General features: G+C 50.3%; 1 protein-coding gene and 1 long non-coding RNA gene across 4 annotated transcripts in view; one reads left to right on the top strand and one right to left on the bottom strand.

Annotated features, from left to right (window-relative positions):
• The window catches only part of prkar1b (protein kinase, cAMP-dependent, regulatory, type I, beta), a 375,815-nt gene that overhangs the window by 196,624 nt on the left and 160,578 nt on the right, over positions 1-18,613 (top strand). The window lies entirely within an intron of this gene.
• The window catches only part of LOC140394364 (uncharacterized), a 64,002-nt gene continuing 50,842 nt past the window's right edge, over positions 5,454-18,613 (bottom strand). The window contains exons 2-3 of the long non-coding RNA XR_011935865.1: positions 11,406-11,470; positions 5,454-5,842 (exon numbers count right to left, since the gene is read on the bottom strand). This is a non-coding gene — a long non-coding RNA (uncharacterized lncRNA). The remainder of the gene's footprint in view (positions 5,843-11,405; positions 11,471-18,613) is intronic.

Raw genomic sequence — 18,613 nt, 5'->3', positions numbered from 1 at the left:
TAGGCTTAACTTTACAAGGCTGGTGGAGCAAATGGAGGAGGAGTTCAAGAGGTGGGACGCGTTGCCGCTGTCCTTGGCGGGTAGGGTGTAGTCAATCAAAATGACAGTGCTCCCAAGGTTTTTGTTCCTGTTCCAGTGCCTCCCCGTGTTTATCCCGAAGGCCTTTTTCAGGCGGATTAACAGGAGCATAATCGGGTTTGTGTGGGCGCGAGGGACTCCGAGGGCGAGAAGGGTGTTCCTGGAGCGGAGTAGAGATGGGGGGGGCTGGCGCTGCCCAACCTCTGTGGGTACTACTGGGCCGCCAATGCGATAATGGTGCGCAAGTGGGTGATGGAGGGGGAGAGGGCTGCATGGAAGAGGCTGGAGACGGCGTCCTGTGTGGGTACGAGTCTGGTGGCGCTGGCAACGGCGCCACTGCCGCTCCCTCCAAGGAGGTATACCACGAGCCTGGTGGTGGTGGCGTCCCTCAAAATTTGGGGGCAGTGGAGGCGGCATAGGTGGGAAGTTGGGGCCTTGGCGTGGACCCCATTACGGGGGAACCACCGGTTCGCCCCACGAAGAACAGGTGGAGGGTTTTCAGGGTGGCACAGGGCAGGGATACGAAAGTTGGGGGATCTGTTTGTGGACTGGAAGTTCGCGAGCTTGGGTGAACTGGAGGAGAAGTACGGGCTCCCCCCGGGGAACACCTTCAGGTACTTACAGGTAAGGGCATTTGCCAGACGGCAGGTGGTGGAATTCCCGCGGCTACTGCCACACACCGTACAGGACAGGGTGCTCTCGGGGGGTGGTGGGTGGGAGTGGGGAAGATCTTGGAAACTTACCAGGTGATGCAGGAGGAGGAGGAGGCCTCGGTGGTGGAGTTGAAAGGTAAGTGGGAGGAGGAGTTGGGAGAGGAAATCGAAGAGGGGACGTGGGCGGATGCCCTAGGGAGTTTGAATTCTTCCTCTTCGTGCGCGAGGCTCAGCCTCATACAGTTTAAGGTGCTGCATAGGGCACACATAACTGGGACAAGGATGAGCCGGTTCTTTGGGGGTGAGGACAGGTGTGTTAGGTGCTCAGGGAGCCCAGCAAATCACACCCATATGTTCTGGGCATGCCCAGCGCTGGAGGAATTTTGGAAGGGCGTAGCGAGGACGGTGTCGAGGGTGGTAGGATCCAGGGTCAGACCGGGTGGCTGGGGGCTCGCAATATTTGGGGTGGCAGAGGAGCCGGGAGTGCAGGAGGCGAAAGAGGCCGGAATTCTGGCGTTTGCGTCCCTGGTAGCCCGGCAAAAGATTCTCCTTCAGTGGAAAGATGCGAGGCCCCCAAGCGTGGAATCCTGGATCAGCGATATGGCAGGGTTCATTAAATTGGAGAGGGTGAAATTCGCCTTGAGAGGGTCGGTACAAGGGTTCTTTAGGCGGTGGCAACCGTTCTTAGACTTTCTGGCAGAACAATAGACATTGGTCAATGGCAGCAGCAGCTCGGGGCGGGGGTGGGGGGGTTTACTTTATTTTTGTTTATGTTATTTACACTGGAGGGTCTGAGGGGGTGTATACACCTGTTGTGTTAAGTCGGGGTGTTAATGTTAATTTATTATTTATGTACAGGGCGGGAGGGGTTTGGGGGGTTCATTTTTTAGATTGTGTTTTGTACTTAACCCTGTTGGGTTCTTTTTTCTTTCTCATTTTGTTATTGATATTTTATGAAAACCTTTAATAAAAATTATTTCAAAAATATATATATTTCGGAGAGATGTAAGCTTTTTAATCAAAATAGTTAAAATTTAATTTCTTAGGAAATTTACGGTCAGTTCTAGAAATCTAATCAGGGAATGTCAGTTTTTAGTGCAATAAGCTGAAATTGCATTGGAATAGAAATTCTGTTCATTAGAGACTTGTTACATGCCATTTCTTTCCCTTTTAAAAAAAGTGTATAATTTCTGACTAGCACATCCTGGGAGGTGTGTTAATTCTATATGTCAGAGCAATAATTTTAACCCTTAGATCCAACTTGTTTTCTATAGAGTAGTCTTAACACTTGACCTTCAAAGTCAACGGTTCCCACAACTGATTCTCTAGTATGATTAAATTCCAATCCTGTTCTAATAACCTCCCATTCCAACTGAACGCTCATTCACCATTTCCTTTTTACTGATGTTTCTGACACTTAGAGTTCCCATTTCCCATCCTGCAAAGTACTGCAGATGCTGGAAATCTGAAATAAAAACAAGAAATGCTGGAAAGACTGAGCAGGTCAGGCTGCATCTATGGAGTGAGAAACAAAGTTAACGTTTTGAGTTTGTATGATTTCTTAAGAGCTGAAAAATGGTCGAAAGGTGATGGATTATATGGTTGGAGAATGGGGTGGAGAATGTGGAGCAGAATAGAAGGTCAGGGAATAAGTGGAAGCTCAGGAGAGTCTACTATATTTGCTGCCTACATTGCGGTCATCTCTACATTGGGGAGATGAAACGCAGACAAGATGACTGTTGTAGAACATCTTTGCTCAGTCCGCAAGCACAGCTCCGATCTTTCTGTCACTTGCCATTTTAACTCACCATCTTGCTCCCATGACCATATTTCTGTTCTGCTGAAATGTTAGTGAAGCCCAACGCAAACTAGATGAACAGCACTTCATCTTCCGATTTGGCACTTTACAGCCTTTGGACATGAAAATGAAATGAAAATCGCTTATTGTCACAAGTAGGCTTCAAATGAAGTTACTGTGAAAAGCCCCTAGTCGCCACATTCCGGCGCCTGTTCGGAGAGGCTGGTACGGGAATTGAACCGTGCTGCTGGACTGCCTTGGTCTGCTATAAAAGACAGCGATTTAGCCCAGTATGCTAAACCAGTCCCGAACATAACATAACATTCAGTTCAACAACTTCAGACCATGAACTTTGTCCTCCATTTTGATATTTTGTTATTCCCAACCTCTCCCCCACAGGGCTGTGTCTAACTTGTTTTGGTTTCTGCTATTACACATTCTGGTATCTTACCTTTATGCCATTATTAACACTTTCTTTAGTCTTTAACACTACCATTAACACTCTCCTTGTGTCCATGACATCTTAGTCAATCTCTCCTCCTCATAGAATTTACAGTGCAGAAGGAGGCCATTCGGCCCATCGAGTCTGCACCGTCCCTTGGAAAGAACTCCCTACTTAAGCCCACGCCGCCATCCTAGCTCCGTAACCCCACCTAACCTTTTTGGACACTAAGGGCAATTTAGCATGGCCAATCCACCTAACCTGCACATCTTTGGACTGTGGGAAGAAACCGGAGCACCCGGAGGAAACCCACGCAGACACTAGGAGAATGTGCAGACTCCGCACAGATAGTGACCCAAGCTGGGAATCGAACCTGGGACCCTGGAGCTGTGAAGCAACTGTGCTAACCACTGTGCTACCGTGCTACTCCTTATCTTCTATTCTGCTCCACCTTTGCCAGAGGTCTTGTCTGCATGTTAGAGATGGAAGTAAAATATTATATTGCATGGTAATATTTGGAGAAGTTGGACAATTCTTCTGATGTCCCAGCCAACATTCATCCCTCAGCTAATGGCAACAAAATAAATTGGTCGTTTATTTCATTGTTTGTTGTACCTTGCCTTTTGCATAGGGCAACTACCGTCAAAGCTACTTCCATTGGCTGTGAAGTGCTTTGGGATGGCTGAAGGATGTGGGAGGCATTCTACAAATACAAGTTATTTTTATCATATACTGTTTAATAGAGCCAAGAATCAGTTGCATGTTATGGCAGTAAAACAGATGTTCAGTGCTACTAGGTTTATACAGAGAGTGAATGTTTGTAAAGCTTGGCTGAAAGATAATATCAGTTTGTGGTAAAATAGGGATGTCTGTTTTGAGTCCTATAAATTGTGGGCTTTATTCAAATATAAGCTTTCCTACTACTAAGCTACATTGAAAATATTTTTCTTGCTTATGAATCTATTTCCCAATAAAACCTATACAAAGCAAACAGAAATTACTCCTCGTAGTAGCACTAGGATTAACTAAGCCAAGATGATGTATCACCTTTTTACATACTGTAAAAGCGGCTAGGCATTTTTGTTTTAAATCCCTGTTTTCTTTAAATAATGCTGGCTTTGGTGTTCAGTGAGAAGTCTTACTTAACCTGGACTATAACTCCAGGTTAAAGTCCAACAGGTTTGTTTCGAATCACTAACTTTCGGAGCGCAGCTCCTTCATCAGTTGAATAAAGACGTGGGTTCCACAAACACACATTTAGACAAAGTCAGTGATGCAGGATGATACTTTGAATGCGTGTCTTTGCAGGTAATTAAGTCTTTACAGGTCCAGACGGAGCGACCGGAGAGAGGGATAATCACAGGTTAAAGAGGTGTGAATTGTCTCAAGCCAGGACAGTTCATAGTATTTTGCAAGCCATTGTGTTGTGTATGAGGCTACCGTAATGACTTAGGCCAGGCCTTTGAGATTGGTCAATTGGAATATGAGTTCCCTGATCAGGGAACCTCTTCTTTGTATATAACAGGGAATGTCAGATCCTCTGCACTCCCAATGTAGACAGCAAGCTGAATGCATATGGTTATACTTCTGTTGGTTTTGGTAATAAAAGTGATTCTGGTGAAGGGCCTTTGCCTCCATGGACTTAATACAGCTACCATGCTCAGAGTTATTTTATGTAATTTTGGCTTTGTTTTGAAAAAACAGTTTCCATAAGATAACAAAAAGGACTTTTGCATTTTCAAATAACATAACTGTACTCTGGAGTCCCAAAGCAATTGACCTTTGAATGTTATTGGGACTTAATATTTGGATGGCTTTTGCTTATCTAACAATCACTCACAGCTCTGTCATTGTACGTTCTTTGTGGAAAATAGACTGGCAGACTTGCATTTTGCGGCATTCCCGATTTAGCTCTCAAATACCTAGCTCCCGAAGAGGGAGACTCAGTATCACAGAAGCCTCCCAGAAGCAGTCGATGAGCTTCAGGTAACAAACTTGCAGGACAAACTAGCTAACTTAACAAGTTAGCTTGTTAAGTATAGAAGAGCAGCTTCAGGCAAACCAGAGTATGCTTGAGTTGTGGAAGTATACCTGGTCAAACAGGTATTGCTGTCCGTCAGGCCTTGCAGAGGGCGCTGCGCGCTAGGCAGCGCTGCCGGGGGTGTTTTGACTGTCCACTGAAGTAGCATTTGGGTCCCCCGGGGTCGGTTGGCTGGTGCGCGGCGCAGGCGTGGGGTTGTCTGGGGGCTGGCGCTGATGGGGTCCATGATGGGGTGGCTGTCGGTGGGATCAACGATGCACAGGGGGGGGGTGGGCTGCATGGTCGGAGGCATAGGCCTGAATGTGGCGTGATGCGACCGTAAGCGAGAGCGCTAGATTATTGGTCGCCGCGAGGTCAAGCATGGCCCCTTCTAAGAGGCGCTGGCGGATGTACTCAGACCCTATGCCCGTAACAAATGCGTCTCTCATCAGAAGGTTCGAGTGTTCAGTGGCCGAAACGGCCTGGCAGTCACAGTCTCTCACCTAGGCAGGGCACGCCAGAAATCTTCCACAGACTCACCAGGGAGTTGGCGCCTCGTGGATAGGAGATGCCTGGCGTAGATTTTGTTGGTTCGCTGAGCGTAATTTTCCTTCAGTAGCGCCATGGCCTCTGCGTAGGTCAGCGCGTCCTTGACGAGGGGAAAAACATTGGAGCTCAGCCGCGTGTACCGAATCTGGAGCTTCTGTGCTTCTGGGATTGGGTCTGGCGCAGACTCGATGTAAGCTTCAAAACAGGCTAGCCAATGTTCAAAGTCTTTTTTGGCGTTGTCTGCTTGAGGATGCAGCTGCAGGCGATCCGGCTTGATGCGGAGGTCCATCTCTGAAAAATCGCTGTGTAATAAATTGATGCACTATCAATTACGACAAGAAGAGAGTAGAATGTAATCGAGGCTTTATTACACAGAGATGTGTGGCCTCCTACAGCAGCTGACTAAATGGCTGCTGTACTGAGAGCACACATATTTATACTCTGCCTACTGGGCGGAGCCAGCAGTCGGGGATCTACCCCCGTACCTGTAGTACAGGGGCCTTACCGTGAAACCCATATATATACAGTATAATACATCAGTGGTGACTACCACACAGAATATTCCACCTCCTAAAATCCCCCTAACCTCCTCCATTAATGTTCTCAGATTGCACTTGTGCATCATCGCCCACTCCCCTGTCACCTGGACCCCCAAATACCTAAACCTATCCTTGGCTATCCTGGATGGCAACACCCCTTGGTTGGCCCCGCCACAATCACCGGGAACGTCTCATTCTTCCCAACGTTTAACTTGTATCCCAAACCTCTCCAGTATATTCATGATTCTCCCCATACTCTCCAGTGGGTCCAACACAAACAGCAACAGGTTGTTCACGTACACTGAAACCCGGTGATAACAGATGCACCCACTCCACAAACTTCGAGCCAAACCCAACCCTTTCAAACATCTCAAACAGGTACCTCCACTCCACCTGATCAAAAGCTTTCTCTGCATCCATAAATACCATTACCTCCGGTACCCACCCCGCTGACGTAGAACATTACAGCACAATACAAGCCCTTCGGCCCTCGATGTTGCGCCGACCTGTGAAACCACTCTAAAGCCCATCTACACTATTCCCTTATCGTCCATATGTCTATTCAATGACCATTTGAATGCCCTTCGTGTTGGCGAGTCCACTACTGTTGCAGGCAGGGCATTCCACGCCCTTACTACTCTGAGTAAAGAACCTACCTCGGACATCTGTCCTATATCTATCTCCCCTCATTTTAAAGTTATGTCCCCTCTTGCTAGACATCACCATCTGAGGAAAAAGGCTCTCACTGTCCACCCTATCCAATCCTCTGATCATCTTGTATGCCTCAATTAAGTCACCTCTTAACCTTCTTCTCTCTAACGAAAACAGCCTGAAGTCCCTCAGCCTTTCCTCATAAGATCTTCCCTCCATACCAGGCAACATTCTGGTAAATCTCCTCTGCTCCCCTTCCAATGCTTCCACATCCTTCCTACAATGCGGCGACCAGAATTGCACGCAATACTCCAAATGCGGCCGCACCAGAGTTTTGTACAGCTGCAACATGACCTTATGGCTCTGAAACTCAATCCATCTACCAAGAAAAGCTAACACACCATAAGCCTTCTTAACAACCCTCTCAACCTGAGTGGCAACTTTCAGGGATCTATGTACATGGACACCGAGATCTCTCTGCTCATCCACACTGCCAAGAATCTTACCATTAGCCCAGTACTCTGTCTTCCTGTTATTCCTTCCAAAATGAATCACCTCACACTTTTCTGCATTAAACTCCATTTGCCACCTCTCAGCCCAGCGCTGCAGCTTATCTATGTCCCTTTGTAACTTGTAACCATCCTTCCGCACTGTCCACAACTCCACCGACTTTAGTGTCATCTGCAAATTTACTCACCCATCCTTCTGCGCCCTCCTCCAGGTCATTTATAAAAATGACAAACAGCAGTGGCCCCAAAACAGATCCTTGTGGTACACCACTAGTAACTGGACTCCAGTCTGAACATTTCTCATCAACCACCACCCTTTGTCTTCTTCCAGCTAGCCAATTTCTGATCCAAACTGCTAAATCACCCTGAATCCCATGCCTCTGTATTTTCTGCAGTAGCCTACCGTGGGGAGCCTCATCAAACACTTTACTGAAATCCATATACACCACATCAACTGCTTTACCCTCATCCACTGTCTGGTCACCTTCTCAAAGAACTCAAGGGGCTGTTTAGCACAGGGCTAAATCGCTGGCTTTGAAAGCAGACCAACGCAGGCCATCAGCACGGTTCAATTCCCGTAACAGCCTCCCCGAACAGGAGCCGGAATGTGGCGACTAGGGGCTTTTCACAGTAACTTCATTTGAAGCCTACTTGTGACAATAAGCGATTTTCATAAGGTTTGTGAGGCACGACCTAGCCTTCACAAAACCGTGTTGACTATCTCTAATCAAATTATTCCTTTTCAGATGATTATACATCCTATCTCTTAGAAACCTTTCCAAGATTTTGCCCACAACAGAAGTAAGGCTCACTGGTCTATAGTTACCGGGGTTGTCTCTACTCCCCTTCTTGAACAAGGGGACAACATTTGCTATCCTCCAGTCTTCTGGCACTATTCCTGTAGACAAAGATGACTTAAAGATCAAAGACACAGCAATCTCCTCCCTAGCTTTCCAGAGAATCCTAGGATAAATCCCATCTGGCCCAGGGGACTTATCTATTTTCACACTTTCCAGAATTGCTAACACCTCCTCCTTATGACCCTCAAGCCCTTCTAGTCTAATAGCCTGAATCTCAGTATTCTCCTCGACAACATTGTCTTTTTCCTGTGTGAATACTGACGAAAAATATTCATTTAGCACCTCTCCTATCTCCTCGGACTCCACGCACAACTTCCCACTACTATCCTTGACGGGCCCTACTCTTACCCTAGTCATTTGCTTATTCCTGACATATCTATAGAAAGCTTTAGGGTTATCCTTGATCCTACCTGCCAAAGACTTCTCATGTCCCCTCCTGGCTCTTCTTAGCTCACTCTTTAGGTCCTTCCTAGCTAACTTGTAACTCTTGAACGCCCTAACTGAACCTTCATGTCTCATCTTTACATAAGCCTCCTCCTTCCTCTTGACAAGTGTTTCGACTGCTTTAGTAAATCACGGTTCCCTTGCTCGACCACTTCCTCCCTGCCTGACAGGTACATACTTATCAAGGACACGCAGTAGCTGTTCCTTGAACAAGCTCCACATTTCCATTGTGCCCATCCCCTGCAGTTTTCCTCTCCTTCCGATGCATCCTAAGTCTTGCCTCATCGCATCATAATTGCCTTTCCCCCAGATATAACTCTTGCCCTGCGGTATATACCTATCCCTTTCCATCACTAAAGTAAACTTGATTGAACTGTGGTCACTGTCACCAAAGTGCTCACCTCCCTCCAAATCTAACACCTGCCTGGTTCATTACCCAGTACCAAATCCAATATGGCCTCGCCTCTCGTTGGCCTATCTACATACTGTGTCAGGAAACCCTCCTGCACACATTGGACAAAAACAGACCCATCTAAAGTACTCGAACTATCGCGTTTCCAGTCAATATTTGAAAAGTTAAAGTCCCCCGTAACAACTACCCTGTTGCTTTCGCTCCTATCCAGAAACATCTTTGCAATCCTTTCCTCTACATCTCTGGAACTTTTCGGAGGCCTATAGAAAACCCCTAACAGAGTAGGTTCTTTGGGGTAGAGGACAGATGTGGAAGGTGCTCAGGGAGCCCGGCAAACCATGTCCATATGTTTTGGTCATGCCCGGCACTGGAGGGGTTCTGGAGAGGAGTGGCGGGAGCAATATCTCAGGTGGTGAAAGTCCGGTTCAAGCCAAGCTGGGGGCTAGCAATATTTGGAGTAGTGGACGAACCGGGAGTGCAGGAAGCGAAAGAGGCCGGCATTCTGGCTTTTGCGTCCCTAGTAGCCCGGCGAAGGATCTTGCTAATGTGGAAGGAGGCGAAGCCCCCCAGCCTGGAGGCCTGGATAAATGATATGGCTATGTTCATAAAGTTGGAGAGGATTAAGTTCGCCTTGAGAGGGTCTGCGCAGTGGTTCTACAGGCGGTGGCAACCGTTCCTAGACTATGTCGCGGAGCGTTAGAGGAAGGTCGGTCAGCAGCAGCAGCAACCTTGGGGGCGGGGGGGGGGGTGGCGGTTGGAGGGTGGAGGGGACGTCCTGGGAGGGGGGGGAGGGGGCGGGGAAAGGGGGGACAGCCTGGGAGGGTGGATGAGCAAGAGATAACATGAAGGGTTGGGGAAACTGGCACGTACGGGTGAGGGCCAGTGTACAAAGCTGTGTAAATATATCATTTTGCCATGTATATATCTTGCTCTGCGCGATTTCTCTTTTTTTTGTTTTGTTACGAGGGGGGGGGGGGTTATTGTTTGTAAGGGAGAAAAATTGTGTTAAAAAACTTTAATAAATATATTTTTTTAAAAAAAAGAAAACCCCTAACAGGGTGACCTCTCCTTTCCTGTTTCGATCCTCAGCCCATACTACCTCAGTAGACGGGTCCTCATCAAACGTCCTTTCTGCCACCGTAATACTGTCCTTGACTAACAATGCCACCCCTCCCCCTCTTTTACCACCTTCCCTGAGCTTACTGAAATATCTAAATCCTGGCACTTGCAACAACCATTCCTGTCCCTGCTCTATCCATGTCTCCGAAATGGCCACAACATCGAAGTCCCAGGTACCAACCCATGCCGCAAGTTCACCCACCTTATTCCGGATGCTCCTGGCATTGAAGAAGACACACTTTAAACCACCTTCCTGTCTGCCGGTACACTCCTGCAACTTTGAAACCTTACTCATGACCTCACTACTCTCAACCTCCTGTGTACTGGAGCTGCAATTCAGGTTCCCAGGCCCTGCTGAACTAGTTTAAACCCTCCCGAAGAGCATTAGCAAATTTCCCCCCCCCTCCAGGATATTGGTACCCCTCTGGTCCAGGTGTAGACCATCCCGTTTGTAGAGGTCCCACCGTCCCCAGAATGAGCCCCAATTATCCAGACATCTGAAACCCTCCCTCCTGCACCATTCCTGTAGCCATGTGTTCAACTCCTTTCTCTCCCTATTCCTCGTCTCGCTATCATGTGGCACGGGTAACAACCCAGAGATAATAACTCTGTTTGTCCTAGATCTAAGTTTCCACTCTAGCTCCCTGAATTCCTGCCTTACATCCCTATCCCTTTTCCTACCTATGTCATTGGTACCTATGTGGACCACGACTTGGGGCTGCTCCCCCTCCCCCTTAAGGATCCCGAAAACACGATCCGAGACATCACGCACCCTTGCACCTGGGAGGCAACACACCAACCGCGAGTCTCTCTCGTTCCCACAGAATCTCCTATCTATCCCCCAGCTCCTATAAACCCCCTAACTATGACTAATGCTCTACTCCTCTCCCCCCTTCCCTTCTGAGCAACAGGGACAGACTCTGTGCCAGAGACCTGTACCCCACGGCTTACCCCTTGTAAGTCGTCCCCCTCAACAGTATCCAAAGCGTATACTTGTTACTAAGGAGAACGACCACAGGGGATCCCTGTACTGATTGCTTCCTCCCAGCCCCTCTCACCGTCACCCATCTATCTTCTTCGGAGTGACTACATCCCTGAAGCTTCTATCTATGACCACCTCTGCTTCCCGAATGATCCGAAGTTCATCCAGTTCCAGCTCCAGTTCCCTAACGCGGTTTCTGAGGAGCTGGAGATGGGTGCACTTCCCACAGATGAAATCAGCAGGGACACTGACGGCGTCCCTCACCTCAAACATTCTGCAGGAGGAACATTGCACTACCTTCCCTGCCATCCCCTCTAGATAAAAAAAGAAAAAGAAAGAAAGAGCTTACCTGTTATGCACTCCCCTTCTCAGCAAGCACTGACTCAGCAACCTCTGCGCCCTGCACGATAATACCTGAGGGAAAAGAAAAGAAAAACTACTTTCCAGTCACCAGCCAGTCCCTTACCTGCAGGCTGTGACGTCACGGTTCAACTTCTTTCGACTTCTACCTGCCCTCGAGCCTTCCTCTTGATCTTAACAACGGTTGTTTCTTTTTTGGTTAGAGGAGGGTGTAGGGAGGGAAACACTGAAGAAGTGTTTCGGGTTGACATCAGCTCCTCCACAAACCACCTTCAAGTTAGGGTGAGCACACGGACCTATGCAAATGTCCCCTGCAACAGCCAATCAGCAGCTCCGCTCTACTGCCCTCTGCTGGAATGTGGTCATAATCACATTTAACAGCCTCCTGATGTTACTGGGGAGCTGCCTGCCCATTACAAAACCCATTAGGTCCTCTGTGACCAGCCCTGGGACACACCCCTCTATCCTCCCCGCCACTAACTTGGCCAACACTTTCACCGTGTTTAACAGGGAAATGGGCCTATATGACCCACACTCCAGGAGGCCCTTCCCCTTGTTCCGGATTTATGTAATTGGCCCCTGTGTCAAAGTCCGCAGCAGCGGACATTTCCAGTGCCTTACTAAACATCCCCAGCAAATGTGGTGCCACTGAGTCGCAAACTCCTTATAGAACTCCACCAGGTAGCCGTCTGGCCCTGGGGCCTTCCCTGACTTCATCTCCCTTATGCTATCCATCACCTCCCTCAGCCCTAACGGCTCTTCCAGTGCCTGCATCCTCTCTTCATCCAGCCTTCGGAACTCCAGCCCGTCCAAAAACTGCTCCATATCTCCCTCCTCACGCCCGGCTCAGCCCTGTAATTCTTCTCATCATACTCCCTGAATGCCTCGTTGATATTCCCCGGCTCCGACATGACCTCCTCCTCCCCTGTCCGTACGCTCAAAATTACAGTTGCCCCCTTACAAACTTTTAGCCCCCTGAAAAAAGACGAAAACACACAACCCAAAACACCCCACCCTCCGTTCCCCACAATACCCGCATCATCCGACCTCTGCTGATGGACGGCATGGTAGCACAGTGGTTCGTGCTGTTGCTTCACAGCGCCAGAGTCCCAGGTTCGATTCCTGGCTTGGGTCACTGTCTCTTCGCAGTCTGCACATTCTCCCTGTGTTTGCGTGGGTATCCTCCGGGTTCTCCGGTTTCCTCCCACGAGTCCTAAAAGACGGGCAGTTAGGTGAATTGGACATTCTGAATTCTCCCTCCATGTACCCGAATAGGCGCCAGAATGTGGCGACTAGGGGAATTTCACAGTAACTTCATTGCAGTGTTAATGTAAGCCTACTGTGACAATAAACATTATTATTATTATTATCCAGCTCCTCCATCTCACGTTGATATTCAGTTCTCCCCCAATTTATGGTCTCTTATGAAGTCATTAGCCTCTTCTGGCGTTTCAAAATAGCACTGCTGACCGTCAAAAGTTACCCACAGTTTCACCAGGTACAGTTCCCCAAACTGAATCTGCCTTCGATATAACACTGCCTTGGCCTTGTTAAATCTGGCATGTCTCAGCGACAGCTTTGCATTAATATCTTGATACATTCGGACCTGGTTCCCCTCTCATTCACAGTTCTGCTTCTCCCTGGACCACCGCGGGATCTTTTCCTTCTCCACAAACTTGTGGAGCCTCACAATCACCGCCCGTGGTGGCACCCCGCTATTAGTTTTTGTCTTAGGGACCTGTGCACTCTATCCACTCTGGGGCCTTGTCCAGCACCCCTTCTGCCACCAGCCCTGCCAGCATCCTCGAAACGTATTTTATGGCCTGTACCTTCCACACCTTCCGGCAGGTCAACGATACGTAGATTCTGCCTCCTGGACCTGTTCTCCTCCCGTACTTTGCCCTCAGGACTTACAACGGTCCCCCTGGATCCCTACCTCCGTCTCCAACGCCACCACTCGATGACTATGATCAGACACCACCTTCTCCATCTCTCGTATCTGTGACCCCTGTACCTCAAGGCATTTCTCCACTCGTTCTATTAATCCTTTCAGGGGTTCTCCGGTTTCCTCCCACAAGTCCTGAAAGACATGCTGTTAGGTGAATTGGACATTCTGAAATCCCTCAATGGCCTTTGACTGGTCCTCATGCATCTCCTTTCTTTGCTGGCAGAACTCTTCTCTGATAAGTGGCATCAACTTATCTATCTAGGCTTTTCCGAATTGCGATGACCCTTCCCCCTCCGCCATCTTTACAATTGTAGCTGCGCCACAGGTCTCCTCCAGTTCCTTGGCCAGGTCATTAACTGTCTGATAACCAATAGACGTGCCACTCACAGGGGGGATCTTCTCCTCCACACCTTCTGCTGCACTTTCCTGCCGAAACTACCCCACTTTCAGATAAAAAGATCTCAAACCAACGCCTTTGAGCCGGAGCTGCCCTGTGTACGACCACTCGCTCCATGGCCGCCATCGGTTCCAGCTGTGAACATACTTAACGACCTAGCCTCTACAGTTCTCTGCGGTAAAGAATTCACTATCCTCAAAAAATAAATTCCTCCTCATTTCTGTCTGATATGGGCGACGCCTTACTCTTAAATTATGCCCTCTAGTCTTGGACTCTCAAAAGAAGAAGCATCTTCTCAACATCTACCCTGTCAAACCCCCTGAGAATTCTATACGTCTCAATAAGGCCACCTCTCATTCCTCTAAACTCCAATGAGTACTGGCCCAATCTACTCAACCTCCCCTCGAGAAAATCCCTCCATACCTAGGATCAACCTAGTGAACTTTCTCTGGACTGCTTCCTGTGCCAATATATCTTTCCTTGGATAAGGGGACCAAAGCAGTTCACAGCCGTGAGTAGTTTTAGCAAGACTTTCCTATTTTTATACCCATTCCCTTTGAAATAAAGGCCAGCATTCAATTTGTCTTCCCAAAAACCTTTCGAATATGCATGTGAGTTTTTTATGGTTCATGCAGGAAGACCCCCAAATCCCTCTGCTGCAGTTTTCTGCACACTTTCTCCATTTATGTAATATTCAGCTCCTCTATTCTTCCTACCAACGTGGATAAATTCACATTTTCCTACATTATATTCCATTTGCCAGATTTTTGCCCACTCATCTCACCTGCCTTTATCCCTCTTGTGGAATCTTGTGTTTTCCTCACCACTTGCCTTCCCACCTATTTTTGTGTCATCCACAACCTTGGCAATAGTGCATTCACTTCCCTCGTCCATGTCATTAATATATTTTGTGAATAATTGTGGACCCAGCACGGATCTCTGTGGCGCTCCACTAATTACAGGTTACCATCCTGAAAATGCCCCTCTTATCCCAGCATATCCCACTTTACCATTACCACTAAGCCAGGGGATCAACCCTGGTTCAATGAAGAGTGCAAGAGAGCATACCAGGAGCAACACCTGGCATACTGAAAAATGAGGTACCAACTTGGTAAAGCTGCAACACCGTGTGCCAAGCAGCGATTTTACAACAAATTCATCAGATCTAAGCTCTGCAGTCCTGCCACATCCAGCCATGAATAGTGGTGGACAATTAAACAACTCACTGGAGGAGATGGCTTCACAAATATCCCCATCCTCAGTGATGGAGAACACAGCACATATGTGCAAAAGGGAAGCCTGAGGCATTCGCAACAACCTTCAGTCAGAAGTGCCGAGTGGGTGATCCATCTTGGCCTCCTCCGGAGGTCCCCAACATCACAGATGTCAGTCTTCAGTCAACAGTATTCACTCCACATGATATCAAGAAATGGTTGAAGGCACTGGATACTGCCAGAGGCCATGGGCCCTGACAATACTCTGGCGATAGTACTGAAGGTATGCTCCAGAATTTGCCAAGCTGTTCCAGGACAGCTACAACACTGGCATCTACCCAACACGTGGAAAATTGCCCAGGTGTGTCCTGTAATAGGAAACAAGAAACAGGACAAATCCAACCCAGCCAATTACAGCCTTATTTGTCTACTCTCCATCATCAGCAAAGTGATGGAAGGAGTCACCGACGGTGGGCGGGATTCTCCCCTACCTGGTGGGACGGGGGGCTCCGGCGTAATGGAGTGGCGGGAACCACTCCGGCATCGGGCTGCCCCAGGTCCCCGCACCTTTAGGGGCCAAGCCCTCACCTTGAGGGGCTAGGCCAGCGCCGGAGTGGTTTCCGCTCCGCTGGCTGGCGGGAAAGGCCTTTGGCGCCACGCCAGCCGGCGCCGAAAGGTCTTCGCCGGGCGATGTATGCGCGGGAGCGTCAGCGGCTGCTGACGTCATCCCCGCGCATGCGCAGGGGAGGGGGTCTCTTCTGCCTCCGCCATAGTGAAGACCATGGCGAAGGCGGAAGAAAAAGAGTGCCCCCACGGCACAGGCCCGCCCGCGGATTGGTGGGCCCTGATCGCGGGCCAGGCCACCGTGGGGGCACCCTCCCGGGGCCAGATCGCCCCCCGCCCCCCCAGGACCCCGGAGCCTGCCCGCGCCGCCTTGTCCCGCCGTTCAAAAGGTTGACAGCGGTGGGACTTTGGCCCATTGTGGGCCGGAGAATCGCCGGGGGTCGACCCGTCGACCGGCGCGGCACTATTCCCACCCCCGCCGAATCTCTGGTGGCAGAGAATTCGGGACACGGCGGGGGCAGGATTCACGCCAGCCCCCGGCGATTCTCTGACCCGGTGGGGGGTCGGAGAATCGCGCCTGGTGACTCAGCAAGAACCTGTTCACGGAAACTCAGTTTGGGTTCAAAGGGATACTCAGCTCGTGCGAGGGAGAAAATACAAGATGGCGGTGGGCGGAGATCAAGCGGCATGGGTGCAGGAGCAGCAAAAGTTTCTCAAGCTCTGCTTTGAGGAGCTGAAGAAAGAGGTGCTGGCGCCAGTGCTGACGGTGATCGAGGGGTTAGTGGAGACCCAGAAGGCCCAAGGGGCGGCGATCCGGGAGGTGCGGGAAAAAACCACGGAGAACGAGGATGAGATCTTGGGCCTGGTGGTGAAGATGGAGGCACACGAGGCGCTGCACAAGAGGTGGGCGGAAAGATTAGAGGACCTGGAGAACAGGTCGAGGAGGAAGAATCTTCGGATTCTGTGTCTCCCTGAAGGAGTGGAGGCGGTCGATGCCGGGGCATATGTGAGCACGATGCTCAACTCGCTGATGGGTGCGGGGGCCCCTCCGAGTCCCCTGGAGCTAGAAGGGGCTCATCGGGTCCTGGCGAGGAGACCCAAGGCCAACGAGCCGCCAAGGGCGGTAGTGGTGAGGTTTCACCATTTCGTGGATAGAGAGTGTGTCTTGAGATGGGCCAAGAAAGAGCGGAGCAGCAGGTGGGAGAACACGGAGATCCGAATCTATCAGGACTGGAGTGCAGAGGTGGCAAAGAAGAGAGCTGGTTTTAATCGGGCCAAGGCAGTGCTCCATCGGAAGGGGGTGAGGTTCGGAATGCTGCAGCCAGCGCGATTGTGGGTCACATTTCAGGATCGACACCACTACTTCGAAACGCCTGAGGAGGCTTGGACCTTATACAAACTGAAAAGTTGGACTCAAACTGAGGGTTTGTGGTTGTGGGGGGGATGTTGGTTGTATACAAGGTTTTAGCTATGCGTAGGGAATGTTCCACGGGTTGGGTGATGGATGGGGATGGGGAAGAGACCTGATGGGGAGACTGTGAGAGAGTGTGGGCGCCGGTGCTGGAGGGTGGGGAGGCCCGGGGATGGGGGAATTGGGATAAGGCCGCAACAGGAGCGGCGCCAGAGGGGGCGGGGCCGGCTCAGGAAAGCGCGGGCTTTTTCCCACGCTAGGGAAGGACAGGGGGTGGGTGTGGAGGAGCGCGCACTGACTGCTGGGGAGGGGGGATTCCCACACCGGGGGGGGGGGGGGTGTCAATGGGATGGCAGGGGAGGCAGGAGTCAGCTGACTTACGGGAGTGTTATGGGGGGAGCAAAAGAGCTAGATACGGATCTAGCAGGGGAGGGGGGGGGGGGGGAAATAGGGTTGCTGCTGCAATGGCCGATGGGGAACTGGAAATAGGAGAGGTGGTCGGGGCGGGGGGCCCCCGTCTGAGGGACTGGAGAGTGCGGGAGGCGCGGGCTGGCCTAGAAAAGGAGATGGCTAGTCGGCAGGGGGGGGGGGGGGGGGGAGGTGGGAAGTGGGAAGCCCCCCAGTCCGGCTGATAACTTGGAATGTGAGGGGCCTGAACGGGCCGGTCAAGAGGGCCCGGGTGTTCGCGCACTTAAAGGGATTGAATGCAGACGTGGTCATGCTTCAGGAGACACATTTGAAGGTGGCAGACCAGGTCAGGTTAAGAAAGGGATGGGTAGGGCAGGTATTCCATTCAGGCCTGGATGCGAAGAACAGAGGCGTGGCAATACTGGTGGGGAAGCGGGTGTCGTTTGAGGCCAAGAATATTGTAGTGGACAATGGAGGTCAATATGTGATGGTGAGTGGTAGGTTGCAGGGGGCGTGGGTGGTAGTGGTAAACATATACGCCCCGAACTGGGATGATGCTGGATTTATGAAGCGCATGTTGGGGCGGATTCCGGATCTGGAGGCAGGAAGCTTGATAATGGGGGGGGATTCTAACACGGTGTTGGACCCAGCATTAGATCGCTCCAGATCTAGGATGGGGAAGAGGCCGGCTGCGGCCAAGGTGCTTAGGGGGTTTATGGACCAGATGGGGGGAGTAGACCCGTGGAGATTTGCTAGGCCCCTGGCCAGGGAACTTTCTTTTTTTTCTCACGTACACCGAACCTACTCCCGGATAGATTTTTTTGTTTTGAGTAGGGTGCTGATCCCGAAAGTGGAGGGAACAGAGTACTCGGCCATAACTATCTCAGACCACGCCCCGCACTGGGTGGAGCTGGAGTTAGGAGAGGAGAGGGACCAACGCCCGCTGTGGCGTCTGGATGTGGGATTACTGGCGGATGAGGAGGTGTGCGGGAGGGTGCGGGGGTGCATTGAAAGGTACTTGGAGGCCAACGACAACGGGGAGTTGCAGGTGGGGGTAGTATGGGAGGCGCTGAAGGCGGTGGTTAGGGGAGAGTTAATCTCTATCAGGGCTCACAGGGAGAAGAGAGAGGGCAGGGAAAGGGAGAGGTTAGTGGGGGAGTTCCTACGGGTAGACAGGAGATATGCAGAGGCCTCCGAGGAGGGACTACTTAGGGAGCGGCGAAGTCTCCAGACGGAATTCGACCTGTTGACCACA

The sequence above is a fragment of the Scyliorhinus torazame genome, chromosome 17 (genome assembly GCF_047496885.1).
Source record: "Scyliorhinus torazame isolate Kashiwa2021f chromosome 17, sScyTor2.1, whole genome shotgun sequence".
In the NCBI taxonomy this organism is placed as follows: domain Eukaryota; kingdom Metazoa; phylum Chordata; class Chondrichthyes; order Carcharhiniformes; family Scyliorhinidae; genus Scyliorhinus; species Scyliorhinus torazame.
Note: the sequence above shows the minus strand (reverse complement) of the source record. Positions and strands in the feature narration are given on the sequence as shown.